Source organism: Phoenix dactylifera, unplaced genomic scaffold (genome assembly GCF_009389715.1).
Source record: "Phoenix dactylifera cultivar Barhee BC4 unplaced genomic scaffold, palm_55x_up_171113_PBpolish2nd_filt_p 000140F, whole genome shotgun sequence".
Lineage (NCBI taxonomy): Eukaryota > Viridiplantae > Streptophyta > Magnoliopsida > Arecales > Arecaceae > Phoenix > Phoenix dactylifera.
Genome location: NW_024067696.1, coordinates 1,240,803 through 1,265,988, shown reverse-complemented (window position 1 = coordinate 1,265,988; position 25,186 = coordinate 1,240,803). Strand labels below are relative to the sequence as shown.

Here is a 25,186-nt window from a genome sequence, read left to right as displayed (position 1 = left end):
TTGGGGACAGGTTGAATGGTGCCATGTACAATGGAAGTCAAGGATGGAATTCTTGCTTGAGCAACTGGACCTGTGGACGATTGTCAATGGGACAGAAAAGCGGAATTGGTTAGCTAGGCAATGAAAGAGAAATAGGGTTGTTGCCGAGCTTTGCATGGATAGGGCGGAGCGCCACCTCGAAGTTGAAGAATAGGGTAGGGTCTGAGCCCTAGTCAGGCTAGTCAAGCGCTACTTCTAAAACGATATAGTTGGTCGTCCTGCTCTCATCCACGTATCAACGTTAGGTCGACCCGGAATTGCTGGGGCTTGGCTAAAGAATGAAGCGATTAGTCATCGAGCCTTTCCTGCAATAGGGCTGCGGGGAATAGGCTTAAATGCATGCTCGATCGAATAGTGGACGGGGACGAGAACCGGGATACTACTGGTGAAGTTAGACGACCAGCCGCTTTTCCGATATTTCCTCGCGCCCCGGATATATAATAGTAACGACCGACCAGCTGTATAAAAATCGAGGTGTATGTATGTGGGAATCGGCATTCAAAGCCCTTCCCTTTGCGGGCCAGTCCAGGAGCTGGGCCTTACGTGATAGGGGCTGAAACCCCAAAAACCTGTAACAACTCCCTATTCCCGAGAGATTGACGTCGGGTGGAGGAGTCGATACGATACATCTATGCGGAGTTGAACCGACCTTACCGGGCGTGGTTTTTCTGAGATCTCCCTTCCAAGCACTCGACCGTTGCTATGTCGGTAAATGGATTGGGGGCCAATGCACCCTTAGAGGTTTGGGAACGACCCAGACCTATTGATTGCCCCTCCTGCCTCGGGAGCATGCACAGGAATCCCGGACATTGAGGGGGAGGGGGATGTCCGTAATGAACTACTTATACTTATTCCCTAATCACTGACTTTTTTTAAAGAAGTCAGGATAAGACAAATAAAAGAAAGACTTGAAATACCAAAAAGAACTCATTCTATAATACTATAAAATCGGTCAAAAATCGCACTTGTACGTCCCAGCAGCATGGCAATGCGGAGGTGCCCTAGAGAGGGTTCTAAGACACCCGGGGAAATGGTCGATTTCCCACCTTCCTTTTTTCTCGGGCATATCGAGAGGTTGGTCTAGTACAAGAATGAGAAAGCCACAACAGCAGGGAACAGTCAGACACTGCGCGTAAGAAAAGACATTTATGAAAAATATATAACTAAAATAATGAGACAATCAATATAGAATGTGGTTCTGGTTGAGGAAAGGGTCAACGCAAGGATCTTACTTCGAAGCAATCTCTGGAGTTTGCCCTTATCCGAACGGGTCTTGCAAGAAAGACGGATTTCATATTGAGCTCCAAATATACGCTATTGGGATGGAATGGCTCAACCGACGTTCTCCCTCCCTAAGAACCGCACGTGCGAGTTCCCCCGCATACGGCTCAAGTGGCGAAGGCCCTTTCCTTCGCGCTTGGTAAGCGCTTCGCTGTAGCCAAGCTTACTGCTAGCCTATCGGCTAGAGCCAAGCTTCGACCGCGACTGCTCGTCCTCAAGTGCCGAGGGCAGGTCAAACTCGCCCTCCGCGCCGAACCCCGATCTTGGACGGATCCCCGAAAGATCGAACTGGGGGCAGTATCGCGCCATTTGCCTCGAAAAATTCTCGAAGCCCCGGAAGGAACCTGCCCACGGTCTCCTCCTCCAGCATGTCGCGAAACTCTTCCGACTCCTTGAAGAGCTCTACGGCATTCTCGGCTCGCTCGAGCGCCCTCTTTTCTCGGGCCTCAAGCTGCTCGACCTTCAGGCGGAGAACTCCGCCCTCGTACTTATGGCCGGCGGCTTCAGAGCGAGCCTCAGCCAGCCGCACCTCAGAGGCGCGCAGCTCCAATCTCACCAGAGTATGGGCGGCCCTTTCCTCTTCGTGCTCGTCGACGATCGCCCGCCGCCCGGCCTCGGTGCCCTCCCTCCGCGCGATGGCTTCTGCCAACGCGGCCTCCGATTCGGCGAGCCTCTTCTCGGCCGACTCTAGTTGTCTATGGAATCGTCGAGACACATTCTGGCATTCCGAGGTGATGAATACCAGAGTATCAATTTCATGAATATGCTGCAGGAGAAATGATGATAAGTAAAAATAGAAGAAATATCGATGACCAAAGACAAAATAAGAAGGTAGCTCACCCGAACAGTATTGCAGTACGTCTGATCGACAACCTCCTCGAGCATTAGGGCTCCAAACTCGGCCCGGTCCGCCGGGAGCATTGCGCGGCTGAATACTGTGCGCGCGACGTCGCCGTCCCGGAAGGCCAAGCTGCCTTCACGGATCGGAGACTCTAGGCCGGCCGACTCCCTCCCGGAGCATCCTCCGGTCCCCGAAGAACTTGGCCCCCCGAGGTCGTGGCGATAGGGTGGGATGCGCTCGGGACCCCGGGGCCCCTGCTCGGCTCTGGCCCTGAGCGCCGCAGGCGGATAACTGGCCGGCCCGCCTGCTGAGAAATTGGAGCGGGGCAGGTCGGAGACGCCGAGCCCGATGCTCCCCCGGAACCCGAGCTTGCGTGCTCGGTAACTGGAGCTCTCCCCCGGGAAGACCCCGAAGCTCCGGCCTCCAAGTTCCTCGCCTAGGCAGGGGCAGAAGTAGCAGCCAACTTAGTCTTCTTTCAGAGCTTAAGGAGAGCCCCACCGGCCTCGGCCGCCCTCCTCTTCAGTCGAGCGAAGAGAGATGCATTGCTGGTCGGCATGTGGGGGATATCTGAAACAAGAAATGAAGAAAAATTTTAAGTAAGAGAAAGAAACGATTAAGATAGAAGAAGGGACAACGTGACCGCTCTTACCCTCGGGAGGCGCCGAGCTCAAGCCAACGTTTACCAAGGCCTCCTCGCTTATGAGGTCGGTTAGATTGAATGCCCCCTCCCCCCCCGGAGCCCGCGCAGAGCATTGAAGACTCTCTGCTCATCCACTGAGAGCTCGGAGAGCCTATTGAGGGCCTTCAGCCCAGGATGCCCCCACCTCGGGTCAAATCCCCACGACGCCTCGGACACAAGAAAGAAAAATTTCTCCTTCCACTCGTGGATCGAGGATGGGGCACCTCGGAAGAGTGACATACCTCTCCGAAAGGTGAAGTACAATCACTCTCCGTCCGCCAGGTTCGTCTTCAACAAGAAACACCGGCGGAAGACGCTCATCAAAATCGGAATCCCATGTGCAACGCAAAGGGACAAAAATCCAATAATAGTCCTCCAAGAGTTCGGAGCGAGCTGTGCTGGAACGAGTTGGTACTCCACCAGCAAGTCGTCCACGAATTCGTGGAAGAGGAACTGCAGGCCAGCCCAGAGTGTCTCAACATGCACTCCGATCCGACCTGGAGGTGGTCGCGTCACCCTATCCTCCGGCCCCGCAGGTTCGAGATGAATCCCGAGCCGAAAAAAGAACCGGGTACGGACCAACTCCAGTTCCTCTCCCGACAGGTTGGACCTGACTTTGTTCGGACCAGAACTCATTTCAGAAAGAAGAAAAAGAAGAGGAAAAGGGAAGAAAAAGATGAAGAAGAAACAAAGAAGAGGAAAGAGAACCCCCTAACCAATGTGGGGAGGTGACCAACGAGGGGGATCGCCGGGAATCGCTTTGGGGCACCGCCGGGGAGGCCCTGACACAGCTGAGAAAGAAGAATGGGAGAATAGAAACGGCGGAAGAAAGAGGAGCAGCCAAGCGAAACCTTTTTAGGGCCAGATTGAGGGGTTTATATAGACCCTTCCGATGGCCCAGATTGGCAGGGCTAGAACCCGCCTTCTGTCCGGATTGCGCCACGTGTCGGCCCCGAAAGCCGAAGCAGCGCATTTATTCTGGACAGATGCCTCGAATACGGAATCGAGGCGCCGTCCTGTCGAATCTCGGAGCCCCATCATGAGCCCACTTGATAGGTGCATGAAAATATACCTTTTAACACTACCACTTTAGGCTAAATTGTTAAGACTTAAGCATGATTTGGGTATTTTTATGATATTTTTCTAATCTGAGCTTTACTTCACAAAGTGTCCAAGTCTTAATTGATTTTGGTGATTTTATTGTAGAATGGAGTTAAGAAGATTGAATATCCCATTGCAGTCCGAATGAAATGAAACTTGGTGAAAATAAAGTAGACATGTTGAGGTTTCATATGCATCAAGAATCAGATCAATTGGAGCTCCAGAGAGAAAGTTATGAGGTTGCAAAGTTTGGTTTCCCTAAACCGCCAGCCTGGGCCCTGATAGATCAGATCTTTGTGTAGTATTTCGATGATTTTAGGATCTACAGAAGTCCAATTGAGATGATTCAAATTTTGTTGGAAACTAGACTTCTAGATCTTTCAAATGACTATAATAACACAAAATTTGAAGATCAGATACGATCTAGAGAGTCTCCCGAACTTCATACTGACGTTGGTGCTCGAGGGTAAAGTCAGAAAAACACATGCAAACGTGTCTAAGTCGTGTTTCCTAGGGTTTTTAGCCCTAAAATCATATATATATATATATATATATATATATATATATATATATATATATACTTGGAGGAGCACGCTGTTCTGAAGGAGAAAGGCTGCATTACAAAGAAATCATCAAGAGGAGCCAAAAATTTATGGAGAGCTACTTCTTTGGTGAAGCTAGGGATGAACTCGCTTGGATGATGGTAGTTTCATTTATATTTGATCTATGTAATAGTGCTCATGTTGATACAATTCTTGTTTATCATTTCTCATCAATAGATCTTTCTTATGTTGGAATAATCTTGAACTTATTCTTTTCATAGATTCAGCCATGTCTTTTTCTATAGAATTGTTGAGGTGCTTCATTATATCTAGATTTGATTGTTTATCCAGTTAGTGTGATTTTTTGCTGAAATATTGCCATTGGGAATATTTTTGTCTTTGCATCTGAGTCTAAAAGGATAACAATCCTTGGTTTTAAAAGAGGAGAATGATTTTCTAGAATTACCACTAAATATTTTGATTGTAATGCTATATCTTCCGATTAGAGAATCTGGTGCTATGATCTCTAATTGAGTCATCCAATGGATCAAATTTGAATGGAATTACCTAATTCAAGTGAGGAATTCCTGATTACTGCCATTAATTCTGGTCACATCTTTTCACTACTACAATCTAATTGTCAATTTACTTTTAAACATTCACATCACATTTTATTGCTTTGATGTTTCTTTTTAGTTTTGTAGTTTCTTTTAGTGTTCCTACCTTCTCCCTATGAAATCGATACCCCAATATATACTGCGATAGCCGCCTTATTCTTTGGGCGTAATCAAATTTTGGCGCCGTTGCCAGGGAGAACGGTACAAGAAGCGCTTCAAGGAATAGGTTTGCTGAATTAATTCGTCAAAGCGGTAACCTCGTTCCTTCTTCTTTTTTTTTCTCTTGCTTTTTGTCTTCAATTTATTTTATTCATAGTTTTGATTTGATTGTGTAAAAAAAACAAAAAAAAAGAAAAAAATAAAAATAATATACATATATTTTGTGTTGCATGCGTAGGCATAGAGACGAGTTAGGTAGATTTGCAAGAAGACCGGAATTAGAATCTGGCACTTTTCCTATGAATTTGCCCGATACGCCATCTAATTCTAACACCATGAGCAATCACGAAGATTAGCCCATTAGGACTCTCCAGGACTATCTCCATCCTACACGCACAGCCACACCGTTATGCATTATGTTCCCACCCAATGTCCCACAACAGGATTTTAAACCAGGAATGATACAGTTACTTCCTACCTTTCATGGCTTAGATAATGAAAATCCTTACGTGCACATTAGAGAGTTTGAGGAGGTAGTGGCGACTTTTCATAGTCAACCCGGTACAATAGATGCAGTTAGACTTAAGTTTTTTCCATTTTCTTTGAAAGATAGAGCGAAAAGTTGGTTGTATTCACTGAGACCGTGGTCAATAGGATCTTGGGATGAGATGACACAGGTTTTCTTTAACAAATACTTCCCCCACCATAAGACCAGTGGTTTGAAGAGACAGATTTCAACCTTTGCACAAAAGGATAGTGAGACTTTTATCAGGTGTGGGAGATTTAAAGATTTGTTGAACTTGTGTCTTCATCACGGCTATGAGAGTTGGCGTTTAGTTAGTTACTTTTATGAGGGACTTACACCTAGAGAGCGTCAATTTATAGAGATGATGTGTAATGGTGTGTTCTTGCAGAAAGATCCGGATGAGGCCATAGAGTACCTGAATGACCTAGCTGAGAAAGCTCATACTTGGACAGGACCTAGTGCGACTGATAGTACTAGTAGGTCACGACCTATAGCTACTCCTTCTAGTGGAGGAATTTACCATCTTAGAGAGGAGGATAATCTCAAGGCCCGGATAGAAATTCTGACTAGGGAGTTAGAGGCCTTAAAAACAAAGGATACAGAGGTTACACATACTGTCTCTCGTGTTGAGTCCTAGGGGCCCTATTTTGTATGTGGTGGAGTGGATCACCTAGCTCAGGATTGTCCCACATTTGCTGAAATGAGGGGTGTGTATGATGAGCATTGTAATGCCCTAGGTATGTACAAGAAGCCTTTTACACCCTTTTCAGATACCTATAATCCTGGTTGGAGGAACCATCCTAACTTTGGTTGGAAATCTGACCCGCAACATCCTACACAACCACAGCTGCCTAGAGCTTATTCTACACCTCCATACCATGCCCTATCTTCTAGGAATCCTTTAGAGGACACATTACATGCTTTTATTGAGGCTCAGAATAAGACAAACCAGAAGTTTGAATCAATGATTACTCAGGTGGTTGAGGAAAATAAAGAGATTAGGAGTCAAGTGTCTAAGTTGATTAGTGCTTTAACCGTAAATGAGCGAGGAAAATTTCCATCCCAAGCTCAACCCAATCCCCAAGGTTAGCATATAGCACAAACTTCTAACCCTGATAGGCAAGATCTTTAAGGAGGTTAATTCCATAACTACTCGAAGTGGTAAGATTATAGAAGGGGTTCCCAAGCCTAAGGACACACCAGATAAGTTGAGTAGTGATATAGTTGATGTTCCAAGAGAGGAAGAGATAGTGAAGAGTCCAATTAGAGTGCCCTTTCCTCAAGCCCTCAAATCTACCTCAAGAGTTATAGACTATAGTGGCGAGATCCTAGAGAACCTAAGGCAAGTGAAAATTAATCTTCCTTTGTTACATGTGATAAAACAGGTTCCAACTTATGCAAAGGTCCTTAAAGATTTGTGCACTGTAAAAAGAAAACACCATGTTAAGAAAATAGCTTTTTTGACGTAACAAGTAAGTGCTTTGATTGAACAGAGAATCCCACCAAAATATAAGGACCCAGGATGCCCCACAATTTCTTGTATTATTGGGAATCATGAGTTTGCACAGGCCTTACTTGATTTAGGAGCTAGTGTCAATCTCATGCCTTATTCTGTTTACTTGCAATTGAGATTAGGAGAGATCAAACCCACCTCTGTGGTCTTACAGTTAGCTGATCGGTCAGTAAAGATACCAAGGGGGATATAGTTAAGGATGTGTTAATTCAAGTTGATAAATTTTACTAGCCTGTTGATTTCTTGATTCTAGACACACACTCTGTTGTTATTTCTGAATCAAAAATCCCCATTATTTTAGCTAGACCTTTCTTGCCACCGCTAATGCTCTTATTAATTGCAGGAATGGGTTGATGAAGTTGTCCTTTGGGCATATGACCCTTGAGGTCAATATCTTCCACATAAGCAAACAACCACAGGAGGACGATGAGTGTCCCCAAACTTACCTGATAAACACACTTATGCAAGAGGAAGCCATCACAAAACATGACCCCGATCCTCTTGAATATTTTCTTATTAATTCTGGGTTTGATAGCACATTTGACTCTAATGATGTTACTAATATTTGTGCTGTTTTTGATTCATCTCAGGATTATGGCACGAGGACATGGCAACCAAGATTTGAGGAGCTGCCCTTGATGCAAGAACAACCGAAGCCATCTACCATTGAAGCCCCAAAAGTCGAGTTAAAGCCACTGCCTAAGGGTTTAAAACATGCATTTCTTGGTCCAGGTGATACCTTTCCTGTAATAATTTCTTCTAACTTAAGTGCATCACAAGGTAAAAAATTACTCACAACTTTAAATGAGCATAAATCTATACTTGGTTGGACCATGGCCGACATTAAAGGCATCAGCCCTTTAATTTGTTCTCATAGGATTCACTTGGAGGAGGGAGCTAACCCTCGTAGAGACCCCCAACGCAGGCTAAATCCTACCATGAAAGAAGTTGTGAAAAATGAAGTCTTAAAACTGTTAGATGCGGGTATTATTTACCCGATTGCCGATAGCAAGTGGGTTAGTCCTACACAGGTAGTTCCTAAAAAGTCAGGTGTCACAGTAGTGAAGAATGATGTAGGAGAATTAGTCCCTACCAAAGCAGTAACCGGGTGGCGCATGTGCATTGATTATAGAAAGTTAAATGCTGCCACTCGCAAAGATCATTTTCCCCTTCCATTCATCGACCAAATCTTAGAGCGTGTAGCTGGTCATCCCTTTTATTATTTTTTAGATAGTTATTCTGGTTATTATCAAACTGAAATTGCTTTAGAGGACCAAGATAAGACCACTTTTACATGTCCCTTTGGAACTTATGCATTTCGTCGTATGCCATTTGGTTTGTGTAATGCACCAGCTATCTTTCAAAGGTGAGTATTTTTAGTGATATGGTTGAGAATTGCATGGAGGTGTTTATGGATGACTTGACTGTTTTTGGTGACTCCTTTGATGTATGTTTGTTTAGTTTAAAAAGGGTTCTAGCTCGTTGCAAAGAAAAAGGCCTTGTATTGAATTGGGAGAAATGCCATTTTATGGTGCCTTCGGGTATTATTTTGGGCCATATTGTTTCCTCTAGGGGAATAGAGGTTGATCAATCCAAAATTGAGTTGAGCTCTAAGTTGCCCACACCTAAGACTGTGAAGGATGTTAAGATCATTCCTTGGTCATGCTAGTTTCTATAGGAGGTTTATCTAGAATTTTTCTGCCATATCTAGACCATTGTGTAACCTTCTAGTTAAGGATACCCCATTTGAGTGGACACAAGAGTGCCAAGAGGCATTCCAAACGCTCATTGGGAAGCTCACTTCAGCTCCCATAATGCAGCCACCAGATTGGAGTTTACCTTTTGAAATTGTGTGATGCAAGTGACTACGCAGTAGGGGCTGTCTTAGGTCAACGGAGAGAGGAAAAGCCCTTTGTCATTTATTATGCTAGTAGGACTTTAAATAGTGCTCAAATGATTATTCTACTACTGAAAAAGAACTACTAGCTGTAGTATTTGCATTAGATAAATTCCGTGCTTATTTGATTGGCTCGCCTATTACAATTTTTACAGATCATGCAGCCCTTAAGTACCTTCTCGCAAAAAAGGATGCTAAGGCACGATTAATTAGGTGGATCTTGCTTTTGCAGGAATTTAATCTAACCATCAAGGACAAGAAGGGTTTAGAGAATGGGGTGGCTGATCACCTCTCAAGGTATTTGAGGATACTACAGATACACCACCGATCCGTGATGATTTTCCAGATGAACAATTATTTTCTATCACCTCCATGCCGTGGTTTGCACATATTGTCAATTATTTGGTAACAGATGAGATGCCATCAGACTGGAATGCATAGGATAAGCAGAAGTTCTTAACAGAGGTACGTTCTTTTTATTGGGATGATCCACATCTTTTTAAGTACTGTCCTGACCAAATTATGAGAAGATGTGTCCCAGATGATGGGATAGCAGGTGTCTTAGAATTCTGTCATTCCCAAGCTTGTGGAGGCCATTTCTCTATGAAGAAAACTGCTGCAAAAATTTTGCAGTGTGGATTTTATTGGCCATCATTGTTTCGAGACACAAATGTTTACTGTCGTTCTTGTGAGAGATGCCAAAAATTAGGAGCTTTGTCCCGCCGTAATATGATGCCTTTGAATCCAATTTTAGTGATAGAAATTTTTGATTGCTGGGGTATAGATTTTATGGGACCCTTTCCTCCTTTATTTGGTTATCTATATATTATTGTTGCAGTAGATTATGTGTCCAAATGGGTAGAGGCTGCAGCTTGTAGGAACAATGACAATAAGATAGTAATTAAATTTCTTAAAGAAAAATGTATTGTCTCGTTTTGGTACACCACGTGTTATCATTAGTGACCGGGGTACACATTTTTGTAACCGTTCCTTTGAAGCATTGATGGGGAAGTATGGGGTGGTGCATAAGATTTCTACAGCTTACCATCCTCAAACAAGTGGGCAGGTAGAGCTTGCTAATAGAGAGATTAAGCGTATTTTAGAGAAAACGGTTAACCCCAACCGGAAGGATTGGTCATTGCGATTAACTGATGCACTTTGGGCATACCGTACAGCTTTCAAGACCCCCCTAGGCATGTCACCTTATAGGCTTGTTTTTGGTAGCTAGAACATAGAGCCTATTGGGCTATTAAGAACTTTAACTTTGATTTACCTGAAGCCGGTGAGCTTAGAAAGTTCCAGATGACCGAGTTAGAAGAGTTGCGAAATGAAGCTTATGAAAATTCTAAAATTTACAAAGCTAAGATGAACGCATTTCATGATAGAAATATCCTTAGAAAAACATTTGCACCTAATCAACGAGTATACTTATATGATTCTAGGCTTCATAAACACCCTGGTAAATTACGATCTAGGTGGACTGGTCCTTTTGTGGTAAAGCATACATTTGAGAATGGAGCGGTAGAGATAGAAGATCCTAGAGATGGTCGAGTGTTTAAGGTAAATGGCCAGAGACTCAAGCCGGTCCTTGAGATAGGGCTCCAGTAGAGGAAAATATTCTTCTTATGGACCCCGTCTACGAACAGTGATGCTATGCCCATGCAGGTATGTTTCTCTTTTTTCTTGTTTCTTTTTGTTTTTATTTATTTTGTCTTTGTTTCAATTTTTGTTTTTGCTTGTTTTGTTTTATTTCGTTTGGTTTCCTTAGTTTAATTTCCAGGTTTGCCAGCTTCCTGTTTTTACCATGGATTTGTGCTCCGCTAATCAGGTGACCTCTATCCTATTTTGTTTTCTATGCTTTTATTTCCATACATTGAGGACAATGTCATGTTTTAGTTGGGGGAGGGCAGCCCATATGTATGTGTTTTTGCATGAATTTGCTTATAAAAAAACAAATGATTACAGAGTATTTTTGCTGGAGTCAATTTTTCTATCTTAGTCACACTATTAAGACACCCTTTGAATTCTTTTTTTTATGCACGCATTTAAGCCTTGTGGTTTGATGGATGTTCAATGCATACAATTAGAGAAATCTCAAACTTAAGTATTTACGCATTGGTGAGCATTAGAGAGAGAGAGAGTTCATCATGTTCAGAGACTTGTGGCATGCGTTCATTGATTTTTTTTGAATTGGTTGCTCTATTGGGAATTTTTATTACATAGTTTGTGGTATGTTGGTTGATTATACTTAGGAGATGATGAAGGTCAATTTAGGATGAACGTTTGAGCCTTTCAAGCTAACCTATGTTTTATCCATTAGAAGCCATTTTGAGCCGAAAAAAAAGAACCCTTTCCTTTGTAAACCCATATGTCCTTACCCCCCCCCCCCCTCCACATTGGAGTTGAGCCTAAATTATTATATCTTTTTTACCTTTTACTTTCAAGTACATGCTAGGGATGATAAATGTTGGTCCACAAATAATGAAGACAAGAAAGGGGATGTATTGTGGTGGTTTCTTATTGGTGCTGGCAGGTTTGCTGAAATGGACTCCATGATTGCAACCAAAGGTTGTGTTTAAAAAAAAAAAAAGGAAGAAGAAAAAGAAAAGAAAGAAACAAAGAAACAAATCAACTTCACCAGCAGCTTCAGCTTTCTATTACCACAGGCCTTGAAAATGTCTCAGGCTCTAATCTCCATTCTGAAAATGATTCTATTGGTTCCTAAACCGCTTATCACAAGTTCAAAATACTAGTATGAAGTTGTTGATGAAATAACCAGGTACCATGGTTGTATAACCCACATGTTTAGCCTAATAGAACCAAATGGTATGACTAGCGTGAAAAAAAAAGAAAAGAAAAAAGAAAAAAGAAAAAAGAGAGAGAGGTACAAATGGTTTGAGGAAGTTGTGCTTGATGTTATATCTTGTGAAGACCTCTAGCATGTACTGAAAAATTCTTTTGAATTCTCTTATCCATCCTTTTATTATTTTTATTTTACTTAACTTTAGCCTCATTACAACTTTTTATTATTGACCTTTTTGATCCTAAGTGGGTTTGTGGTAAGAATGGCTGAGTTCCCAATGGTTGGTGATCCTATCATAAGATCAATGCTTGTTTGTTGCTTGTTCATGAACACTTGCCTTCTCATATATTTGTGTGAACACCCTTTCTCAACTCCATAGAGAGACCCCTTACACCAGTCTACTATTGAATATTATACCTGTGAGATATGGAGTTGAAGCTTTTGTTTGAAATGTTCTCGACGTTGTATGTGTCAGAGTTGGTGGTAAGATGGTTACGGCTTAGAGTACACACACACACGAATTCTGGGGGTTGCTCTTGATGGACTGATTTTCATAGTATTGTTGATCTCTTGCGAGTACTTTGTTTGTTATACTTGAATATTATTGCTTAGCTCATGCAAAAGCTATCTACACTGGGTTGGATATAGTCCGTTCTTTTTCTTCGCTTAATTGCTAGGGACTAGCAATAAGCTAGTTGGGAGGTGTGATAGGTGCATGAAAATGTACCTTTTAACACTACCACTTTAGGCTAAATTGTTAAGACTTAAGCATGATTTGGATATTTTTATGATATTTTTCTAATCTGAGCTTTACTTCACAAAGTGTCCAAGTCTTAATTGATTTTGGTGATTTTATTGTAGGAATGGAGGTAAGGAGATTGAATATCCCATTGTAGTTCGAATGAAATGAAACTTGGTGAGGATGAAGTAGACATGTTGAGGTTTCATATGCATCAAGAATCAGGTCAATTGGAGCTCCAGAGAGAAAGTTATGAGGTTGCAAAGTTAGGTTTCCCTAAACCACCAGCCTGGGCCCTAACAGATCAGACCTTTGTGTAGTATTTCGATGATTTCGGGAGCTACAGAAGTCCAATTGAGATGATTCAAATTTTGTTGGAAACTAGACTTCCAGAGTTTTCAAATGACTATAAGAACATAAAATTGGAAGATCAGATGCAATCTGGAGAGTCTCCCGAACTTCATGCTGACGTTGGTGCTCGAGGGTAAAGTCAGAAAAAACACATACAAACGTGTCTAAGTCGTGTTTCTTAGGGTTTTTAGCCCCAAAATCATATATATACTTGGAGGAGCACGCCGTTCTGAAGGAGAAAAGGCTGCATTACAAAAAAACCATCAAGAGGAGCCAAAAATTTATGGAGAGCTAATTCTTTGGTAAAGCTAGGGATGAACTCGCTTGGATGATGGTAGTTTCATTTATATTTGATCTATGTAATAGATTCTCATGCTGATACAATTCTTGTTTATCATTTCTCATCAATAGATCTTTCTTGTATTGGGATAATCTTGAACCTATTCTTTTCATAGATTCAGCCACGTCCATTTTTATAGAATTGTTGAGGTGCTTGATTATATCTAGATTTAATTGTTTATCCAGTTAGTGTGATTTTTTGCTGAAATATTACCATTGGCTATATTTTTGTCTTTGGATCTGAGTTTAAAAGGATAACAATCCTTGGTTTTAAAAGAGGAGAATGATTTTCTAGAATTACCACTAAATATTTTGATTGTAATGCTATATCTTCCGATTAGAGAATCTGATGCTATGATCTCTAATTGAGTTATCCAATGGATCAAATATGAATGGAATTATCTAATTCAAGTGAGGAATTCCCGATGCTTTGCTGCCATTAATTCTGGTCATATATTTTCACTACTACAATCCAATTGTCAATTTACTTTTAAACATTCACATCACATTTTACTGCTTTGATATTTCTTTTTAGTTTTGTAGTTCCTTTTAGTGTTCCTACCTTCTCCCTGTGAAATCGACACCCCAATATATACTGCGATAGCCGCGTTATTCTTTGGGCGTAATCACCACTACACGAAATGGCCTCGAGGGACGAAAGGGCGGCGCCCCCTCTCCCATCATTAAAAGCATCCCAAAGCGTGCGGAGCGCCGGCATAATTTAAGTCTCTCTGGCCCCCACCACTTACAATAAAAGCAACTACTTCCCACGTCCGAGCTCGCGAGCAGCTGGAACTCGGAAGTCGAAGGGTAGTGTTGAGGGAAATACAAGTCCCCCCAAAGTACGTGAACGCGTCGCCAGCATGTGATCAGAAGCACCCCATCTCGGATGCCCGACGAAGCGTCCGACCTCGGACGACCGACCTGACGCCCGACCAGGCGCCCGACTTAGGAGCTCTCGACCTCGAAATGCCCGACCTAGGAGCTCCCGACCTCAGAAGCTTGACCTCGCCATCCAGTCGCCGCGATCACATCCTTCTACGGCTCGACCAGAGACCATCCCCTGCCACTGCCGTCAACAATTAATGCGCATTAGCTCTGCAGACCTTCGGCTTACTCAATAATTAATGCGCATGGTCCCTGCAGACCTCCGGCTTACTAAACAATTAATGCGCATGGTCTCTGCAGACCTCCGGCTTACTCAACAATTAATACGTATGGCTCCTGCTGTCTATGGATCTCAAGCCCTCCACGGCAAATTAGCTCGGCTACCTCTGATCAGCCGTGACAACTCCTTGGCCCCAGCCTAATCTCCTACGGCAAGACATTAATGCACACGATCCTGCATTGATTCAGCCAACATGCTCAATCATACGGTAAACTCCGCTCCGTCACATCACAGGTAATCCAATGCCTCTCTATAAAAAGAGAACCCTCCCACCTTAGAGAGGGATGGACACTGAAACTCTGGACATATTTTCCTTAATATATCTTTGCCCCCTCTGACTTAGGTTTCGGAGGGCCGGCGCCGGAAACCCGGCCACCGGCTTTTTTGCAGGCCCTACGGAGGACGCCACCCGCCGACGGATCGCCGCCCGCCAGTTCTCGCCGGAGCTCCACCCTCTCAGCCGACGGCCGCCCCCGGGTCCAATTTCCAGCAACAATTCTTATGAAATTTTATTTCATTTTTTGTTGAGGTATGAATGCAATTTATCATAATATCATTGTATCATTCATTTCTTAAGTGACTACTGAAATGTATCATGATTTGCCCTATAAGTCTCACGTGTGCATTATATGTTAAATCATAATCATTTCAAATTGGTTCAATCATAAAATGATTAACATGTTATGATCATAATAAGAAACTCACTTAAAAGTTTTAAAATAACGAATTATTTTTCCTCTTACAAGTAATGTTCAAGATTATTCTAAAATCCAAAATCAATAAATCTGATCGTTAAAGTGTTTCATTAAGCATAATCATTGTATCCATGATTAATATCTTTTTTTAAAATTATCTCAAATTTTGTTGATTTATTTTAACTCATCATGTTTAATCTGAGCATAAAAATCTTTTAAAGCATGAATATTAACTCTTTTGAGCTATCTCTCATAAGTCAAAAATAAAATCTTATTTGCTCTAAAAGAAGATTGTTTATCTCTTTAAAATATGATTATTTATGTTGAAAGCTGAATCATAATCAAAATTTTGATAGAAACAACTGTTTAAGATAATTTGATTAAAACTTAACTTGCATATCTTATTGATAATTATTTTAAGCAAGTAGAATCTAAGCTAAATTGATTCTGAAAATAAAAAAATGATTTGACCTTGATGAATCTTTCTATTACCTCACATGCTTGTCCTTGAACCATCTTGCTTAATAAAACTATCTCTTTAGTTCAAGTGACTTGTGTTTGCTTACATAGGCAATCTCTTAAGTAGAGTGACTCAATATTTAATTATTACAATGTCTTATGTTGAGTCATCTAGTTAAGAAATATGTTGTATGAATGTTTTGTATCTTAAAGAAACTAATGACTTTCCTTCAAGAACGAAAAAGATGTTGCTAATAATGCAGGATCTATGAGAACAAAATGAGAAATTTCAACTTGAAGAACACCTCGACATAAGATACAATAAACATTCCCATGCAAACAAGAGAAAAAGGAATTTTCTTTAGCCAAGGATGTAAAGAATCTAAAAAGTATTTAGCTTGAAGAATGCAAAATGTACCGGTAATCTTAAATCCTTCTCTTGTGAGTTAGTTGAGCAAAATCAATAGTCTGAAATTATATAGTAGCATGACTAGAACTTTTAATTGCTGATCATCTGACAACATGCTTTATGCTCATGCTAATGATAATTGTTTCATGGTATGATTAAATTGAAGTTTACTTTTGCCTGTATAATACACAACCATAAAATATACAAGTTTATGCTTCAAATCTCTAATTCAAAATAACTTGTGATCCTTGAGCATAATGAAAATATTGTTTGCATGCATGATGTACATTCATGTGCTATAAAACATAATAAATCATTTCTTTATTATGCTCTTTCATGAAAATCACTTGAAAAATAATAAAGAGAAAGAGAGATAAAGAAAAAGAAAATGAACATTGTTCATGGAAAGTAAAAGCTAAGTAAAAGCAAATACACCAATCTTAAAAAAAAGCAAAATACGCATAATATATTCAGCACATTTATGAGACTTGTGTGAGCATTCTTTTGGAAGGAATGAAATCCATAATTAATTACATTTAAATAAAGAAGTTTGAAGTTAAAAAAAAACGGTTTAACCATTCTATTGGATGGTGCTAATGGAGAGGCTAGTGGTAGTACCTGGCACTATTTGATCTAACTATTCGGTGTAGGGTATATTAGGGACAACACAAGAGGAAGGCTAGTGGTAGTACCTCGTGCCTCTTCCAACTCCACCGGATAGGGAGCAAATAGAGTATAGAGCATAAGAAAGTAAAACCGAAAAATAAATGAAGAAAATCAAAATGTTCATTGATTGGTTAAAGAAAAAAATTAAAAAAAAATTATTAGAAAATGAATGACAAGATAAATAAAAGTATATAAGAAGAATCAAATGAAGTTTCAATCACTTGAAAACACACTTTAAGGATAAAATCAATGTAGAATTATATTTAAATATGGAGAGTTTATTTGAAAAAGAATTGATTTTGATCCATGAAATGCATATTATGTTTTGCATGTGACATGATGTTTTGAATTATGTATTCAGATAACAAATATCTTCTTTAAATATAACATGTAATGCTCCATGCTTGAATAGTCTGTTTGAAACACGGTTCTACCAATAGTAATTTTATTTTTTTTTATGACATTCATAATTTGAAATAGGCTTTAACTTTGCACACAAGTTTTTGCTTCACCTTTGACTTCGAAATAACTTGGATTCCAAAGCCCAATGAAAATTATTTTCACTTGCATTCCATACTCATCGATGATATTTTGGATTTCTCTTATACTCTTCTGATAAAAAATTCTCTTATTAAATCAGTTTCAATGCTTGAATATTTAAAAAATTATATAAGAATTTTTCTAAAGTATTTTTGAAAGAAATTTCAGATTTGTCGTTCATGATCACCCTTGAAATCTGAAAGTTGAATATATTTGCAAAAAGAAGAAGAGAAGGATACTTCTATAAATATCTTCTAAAAAATAGAAAGAAAGAATAATCTGAATTTGCAAATTAGGTAGAATGAATTGATTCTAATTTATCTTCCAACTTGCCTAACATTAGTACACAATATCCTCCAACTTGTACTAAAATTCAATACGAATTACAAAGATTCTAGATGTGCTCTAATATTTTTGAAATATGTGTTTTTAATCTTAATATTTTAAGATGAGCTACAATGTATAAGATACATATCTCAAATTATAATCTTAAAAAAAAATTAAATTTTTTTATTAAATTTAGAATCTGATTTTGTATAAAAGCTTAAATATATACTTCAATGATTGTATTATCCTGGCAAATAATTCAATATGATTCCTGGATGAAAACTACAGTTTAAAAAAAATATAATTAATTTTGATACTTTGGTTGTTTGCTTCGATACATATCTGAAACATATCATTTTCTATCTTATTAGTTTACTGAAATTGGTCTAAATGATGTATTTTTCAATAATCTTGATTACAAACAATTGTTTCTAAACATATGATATTATTTTGATATTAAAAAGATTTATTGTGCTTCATGTATATATTGCTGAGGTACTATGATAAAGAAATTAAAATTTATAAATATACACTTGAATGTTCTTCTATATATTTTTCTTGCATAATTAATTGCTTCTATCATTAAAAGAAAAAGCTATTTTTAAGAAGAGAGTGTGATCCTAAAGCTTGAAATATTTCAACTCACTCAAATAATTCTTACAGAAAAGAAAATCTAATTGCTTTTGAAAGAAATTTGAGCTTCAAAAGAATTATTTTCTGATTAATATTTCAGTGCATACTCTCAAAAATTAAGAGGAAGCATAACATGTTCTTAAAAGATTAAAAAGAGTGATTGTTATAAATCTTAAAAAACTCTAGATCACTCTACATTCTTGATATCACAAAATTTCAGTTTTATTCACACTTATCATTAAAATCTGAAATTTAATAAAAGAAAAGAATGTTTAAAGAACAACACATCTTTTGAGGGGGAGCTTTAAATATTCAATCTATTTGCATTCTACATCTTATTTAAAAGTCACTTTCATTTGATGCATACCTTGAATGTTTTATGTTTGATTTATGATCGTTATTGTTAATTTTTGAATTTAACTATTTTACTTACAAAGCATAAACTGATATCAAGTGCCTTATATAAATGAAAGAGAAATGAATTTTCTTAAAGCTAAATCATTAAAGATTACTCTATGTAAATTTGGCAAAGAACTTTTAGTATGCTTTTAATGTCCAATTGGTTTCAAACTGATATCAATTTAAGCATATTTTGGTATTAGACTTTGTGCTTCATTGAATATATTTTGAAAGTTAGATTTTCATCTGTACTTAATTGGCAAATCATTTGTTTTGAAAACTAATTGAACAGGATTCCATTTGATCTAATACTAATACCGCCTCTGCTAGTCTAGGGCCCTAGACCTGGTGAGGAACTACTTCAGCTAAAAGCGGCTTTCATATTAGGTGATAACGTGTTCGGAGATCATTATACGTTAAAAGTCATTAACTAAAATGTGATTAAATCCACTTTTTGAAGACAAATGTAGACAGGATTCTATTCATCGATGAAAACGCGCTTTAAAACTCAATTTATTCTAGGAAAATCACCCTCGATTAAGAAGTGAAGTGAGGCTTTCCAAGCCGAACGAAACGAAGACTTTCTTTTCTTGTTTTTCCTGTGACCAACTCGACCTTAAGGGAGAGGGGACCTCATAAAAGGGTAAGGAAATCGAGGGTTATTTATAGCTCTACTAATAAGCTCTTATTGGCTTGCACTTTAGTATTTCAATCCTAAGCCAATTTATTTTAATTGATTTTGATGCTATGATCTTTAAAGGAGTAAAAGAAAGTCTTTAAAAGAGTTCTAAAAGAACTTTCAAAGCTTTGGATTTTATATATGCTCTAAGTTGTATCATAAGTTGCATGAATTTATGTTTTGGTATCTATGCCCCAATGCTTTCATATCTTAGAAGAACTTTGAAATCATTAAGAATTAATAATTCAACATGATCATGTGTTTTTCGAGTATATAATGATGCAGATCGGAAAGAGATGCAATGGGCTTTGATACCACTTGACGCAGATCAGGAGCTGGATTGCTGTAATTTTTTTTCTTGATGATGGGCGAGGGCTAAACTTCTCTTTGATGTCTTTTTCTTCCTCCTTTCTTTCCTCTGGTAATGGAAATGGACGTTAAGGCTTCATGTGGATGGAAGGAAGAAAGATGAAACCTCCAAAAGCACTTCTGCAAACTTGTTGTAGGCTATCAGCAGGCTTGGGGTCGACTCGGGCTAAGCTGGGGTCGACTCGAGATAGATTGGGGTCGGTTCAAGATAGGTTGGGGTCGGCTCTCTCAGAGAATCCAGAGGACAAGTTTTCTGTGTTCGAGTTGGGGTCGACTCAAGGTTCCTTAGGGTCGACTCAAATAAGGTTGGGGTCGACTCAAGTTCTGAACGAATCAACTCGCAAAGCGTATCAAGGAACAAGCTCTTTGTTGTATCAGACGGGTCAACCTAAGAGGCTCTGGAGGTTGACTTGGGTCAACTTTGGAGTCGACTCGAGACGACGTGGAGTCGACTCTTTCAGGAAATCCTGGAAAAAGCTGGCGGGCTGATTTCGTGGGACTTAATCCAGGCATGAAATCTCAGGAAAAAAAGATAGGATTTGGATTGTGGGAGACGTGGGAGAAAGGCTAGATGATGATGGAATGATTTCAAAAGATTTAAACAAAGAAGAAACTTGATTTGATAAGAAGAACAAGGATGAGATGGTTGTATGGCTGAATTATTTGGATTTCGGATGGGAACTAAAGTTTAACAAGTTTTTAGATGGGATAGATGAATGGAATAGAATCTGATGTTAAAGAAGACTAAGAAAACAAGAAATTAAAGTAGAAAATAAAAAGGATAACTATTGGACCAATGGAAGAGTCTCACCTCCAAAAGATCCAACCTTTAGAGAGGAAGGAGTCTCACCTTCTCTCCAATCTTCTTGGAATCTCACCAAGCATGTAGAGGAATCTCTCCTTACGAAAGAATACTGGAATACCCAGAGATTTCTCACCAATTTCGTCATCTAAAACTCTCTCCTCTCTTATTCTTCATACCTTCCTTTATATAGAAAAGAAGGTTGGAAAAGATAAAGACTACAACCAGACTTTATGTGGACTCCAAACCAAATAAGGACACGTTTTAAACTTCAAATCAAATGATAAACTTCCTAAACAACTTGTCAACTAAAGGTCACCCCTTGATTGTGTGCGGGTTGGAGTTTAAATGAATAATCTTCAACCGCATACAATTCCTACTTTGACTCAAACTCCTTCTCGAGTACCAGCATCAGCATGAAGTTCAGGAGACTCCTCAAAATTCATCTAATCTCCAAATTTTATGTTTTTATAGTCATTGGAAAGCTATGGATGTCTACTTTCCAACAAAATTTGAATCAACTTAATCAGACTTTTGTAGTTTCCAAAATCTGCAAAATACTATATAGTATTCAATCTGCCACGAACTTCAACTGGATCTGAAATATGGATTCCTTCCACATGTGAGAGATCTTCATGGTTGAACTTCTCCGCGTGATGAGTGATGATCTTCACGGTATTAGGAATCCTTCTTAATGGCACTCAATTATAAGGACTCAATCTTAAACACATGGACTCAATCCTCTCACATAAGGACTCAATTTTGCTCACATGACTAAACTAAATTCTCCACACATGACCCAATATGACTTGACACCTAATGTTGGACTCATGACTCAATAATAGACTCAACTTATGATGATTTGGTGCTTTATGGTTAGGCTTCATCTCCACGCTCACCCCATGATTCAATTGGGCTCATGAAAGGCTCATGCTCTTGATTGGCTCGATTCGTCCAAAGGATGAAGACTCGATCTCCATGCTCACCCCATGATTCAATTGGGCTCAACATCATTGATATTGGAACTCCTTGAACCCCATGTAACTTGGTGCACACCCAAGGAGGGAACTCAATCTCCATGTTCAAGGGACTAGACCCAAAACTCCATGCCCAATGGGGATGCTCTTGCATCAATTCCCCCCTGCTGAGAAGAACTCAACTCCGTCGAGTTGGGGCTGAGTTGAAGATTTCTAGCCCAAGTGAAATTGGTCTACTGCATGGGCGCTGGTTCCTTGGATGCATGACTCGACTAGCTAGGATGCGTGACTCGAATGAACTAAGACGCGAGTCCAGTGCGGGCTGATTACGATGCCGAACCGCTGCGCACTCTGATGTGGGTGCACATACTTGGCACGGGATGTCATCCTCTAAAATTTCATATCCGACTTCTTCGCGGATCGCTGCTGACATGGGCTCTTCCTTGACCACTAGCAGGTCTGCATTTTCAACATCAATGTGTTCTTCAGTGGCTATCTGCTGATCCAAATTTTCTGCTGCAGAAACTTTGGATTGCTTGAATTTTTTTGCTGTAGAATTTTTAGTTTGCTATATTCCTGCTGCTGCTGAATTTTCAGAACCTTCTATCTTCACAACCGATGCAAACATGGTTTCGAATTCAAGGTTGATCTTGTGAACTATCTTTCTCGGGCAATTCTTCTAAAGTTACATTAAGAAATTCAATTAAAATAGGTTCAGATTTAGATAGTATCACCTCTGAAATTTCTTCCTTCTCGTTGTCTTCCTCCTTGCCGTCAATCTCAGTGGGTCTAGGGAGAACTTCAAGGGATGGAGATATAGGCTCATGTGTGGCGCATCTAAAGAAAAACCAGCTCAAAATTCAGTTTCTGCAAGGCTGGGGTCGACTCATGGAAAGCTGGGGTCGATCCATGAAGAGCTGGGGTCGACCCTAAGGAAGAGAGCATAGGGAGATGACAGAGAGCACTTCTCTGTCGGTCTCAGGTGGGGTTGACCCCTAACAGTTAGGGGTCGACCCCAGGAAGTCACAAGGAGATGACAGAGAGCTGTTCTCTGTCGTCTCAAGAGGGGGTCGACTCCTGTCTGTGAGGGGTCGACCCTTGATCTGTAGGGGTCGACTCCAGCGCTGTGCTAGGCGTGCCATTCAGTCAATGACGAAAATTTTTGGTCTTTGACTGGCTTAGGGACTTCGTGATTTATGTTCCTAAGGGTCTAAGTCATTCTTGGGCTAGGTTTAGACTCAAGGGGTGAGAGCATATAAGTCATGGACTTGGGTTGAGAGCTTTCTAATGTGGCTTAGGGGAAGATTGAGTTGGCTTACGATTAGACTAAAATTGAAAGCCTATATAAAGGCTTGATGTAATCAGTTTTAGGGTTATCACTTGTATTATTTTATGAAGAAATAAGAGCCGCCAGAAAACTTTCTCCCACATTCTCTCTTCTCTTCCTCTTCTTCTTCACGAAAATCCTAGTTTATGATTGTGGTTCTTCATCTCTTCTTCCTTCTTTCTCCACGCAGCCTGATGCCCTAGGGGATGCCCAAGGTTAGCGGTTGTCAAGGATCCACACGCTTCAGCATAGCACCAACAATTGGTATCAGAGCAAGGTTTTGGTGTGGGAAAGAAGAAACGAAGGAAAGACATCATCAGGAGGAAAGCAGTCCGCTCATCTCCCTTCAAGATAATTTCTCAAATCAGATTTGTGTTTATTTGTGATTGTGGTTTGGCCAACCATGAACAATAGCATGAAGGTGGAGATTGAGAAGTTTAATGGAAAGGGAAGCTTCTTTATGTGGAAGGTCCAGGTGGAGGATCTCTTGGTACAAAACTATATGGATTCGGCCTTGGAGGACAGATTGGAGGGTATGACAGATGAGGAATGATTTTTTTTGGAGAAAAGGGCTTGCGCTGCCATCAGAGGATGCTTGGCGGATTCAGCCTTGTACATCATCCTAGAGGAGAAGACACCCAAGGGATTATAGACAAAATTGCATACCATGTATATGGGGAAGAATATGTGCAACAAGCTGATGTTGAAGAAATAATTGTACAGTCTTCGGATGCATGAAGGTGGAGATATTGTTCTTCATATTTAGAGGTTTGACCAGGTTTGCAATGACTTGCGTCTGACCCTTAGGGTGAAGATGAAAGAGCAGGATAGATCTCTACTCTTGCTTTGCTCGCTGCGAGGTTCTTATGATCCTTTGGTTATTACTTTGCTGTATGGGAAGGAGACGCTGAATTATGAAGACATAATTTCTGTGCTAAGGTCCAATGAGCAAAAGAAAAGATAAACAAAGGATGGAGTTCCTCAGGAAGGTCTTACTGTCGGAGAGAGGCCTGGGAGAGGGAAGGAATGGAGCAAGCAAAGGGGACGATCAAAGTCGAAGAAAGGCAAGAAAGAGTGATGCTACAAGTGCAATGAAGCAGGATACTTGAAGCAGAATTGTCCATTTTGGAAGAAGCTTCAGGGAGAGAAGAATGGCAAGGATTCAGTCAGTGCCATGGCTGATCTCAAGGTGGAAGATGACCTTTTGGTAGTTCCGGATGATCACAGGAACAACATGGATATCTAGACTAGATTTAGCCTGCTCTCATCACCACACACCAAATCGGTCTTGGTTTGCTACATACACCAAAATCGATGAGGGGAGTGCGACATTAGGAGATGATCATCCTTGCAAGGTGGCCGGCATTGGGACCATCAAGGTGAGGATGTTTGATGGGATGGTCGGACTCTTACCAATGTAAAAGCACGTCCCGGATCTGAAAAAGAATCTAGTGTCACTTGGCTACTTGGAGAAGAATGGTTACAACTTTAGTTGCCGTTCCAGGAGTGGTATTTCAAATATATTCCAAAGGAGCCATGGTTGTGATGAAGGGGAGGAGGTTGGAGAATAATTTGTACAGGATGGAAGGGTCCGTGGTGTGTGGGGGATCCGAAACAGCAGTAGTGGCACAGGGCCAGCAGGAAGCATACCGGTTGTGGCATTACCGCCTTAGCCACATGGGAGATCGTGGTATGAGGATGCTGAGCAAAGATGGAATGATATCAGATCTGGATGGAGGAGTTCCAGAGGTGTGTGAGCCTTGCCAGTTAGGAAAGCAACACAGGATGAAGTTTGCTACCAGTACTACACACAGTGGTGGTCCCCTGGAGCTAGTGCACACAGATGTTTGGGGATCGGCCCAGGTCATAGTCAGGAATGGGGCAAGGTATTTTCTAACCCTTATTGATGACTTTTCAAGAAGAGTTTGGGTGTACTTCTTGAGGGAAAAGTCAGAGGTCTTCTCTAAGTTCAAAACCTGGAGGGCAGAGGTAGAGAAGGAGAAGGATTGCTGCGTGAAGTGTGTGCGGTCCGACAATGGTGGCGAATTCACAAGTAAGGAGTTTCTGAAATTTTGTGAAGCTTGTGGGATCAAGAGGTAATTTTTAGTAAGGAAGACTCCTTAACAGAATGGGGTGGCCGAAAGGATGAACAGGACTCTCATGGAGAAAGCTAGATGTATGAGATTGCAGGCAGTGCTTCCCAAGGTGTTTTGGGTAGATTCAGTAGACACAGCCTGCTACTTGGTGAACCGATCTCCTCATACAAAGCTAGATGGGAAGATTCTAGTGGAGTTATGGTCTGGAAAGAA

At 40.4% G+C, this 25,186-nt stretch overlaps 1 non-coding gene and 1 pseudogene across 1 annotated transcript; one reads left to right on the top strand and one right to left on the bottom strand.

Moving 5' to 3' along the window:
* The first annotated feature begins 5,927 nt into the window (after window positions 1-5,927).
* Window positions 5,928-10,803, top strand: LOC113461378 (annotated as a pseudogene).
* LOC113461805 lies at window positions 5,975-6,079 on the bottom strand. The gene has a single exon (XR_003384081.1). It is a non-coding gene; the product is annotated as a small nucleolar RNA R71 (small nucleolar RNA).
* Window positions 10,804-25,186: the final 14,383 nt, after the last annotated feature.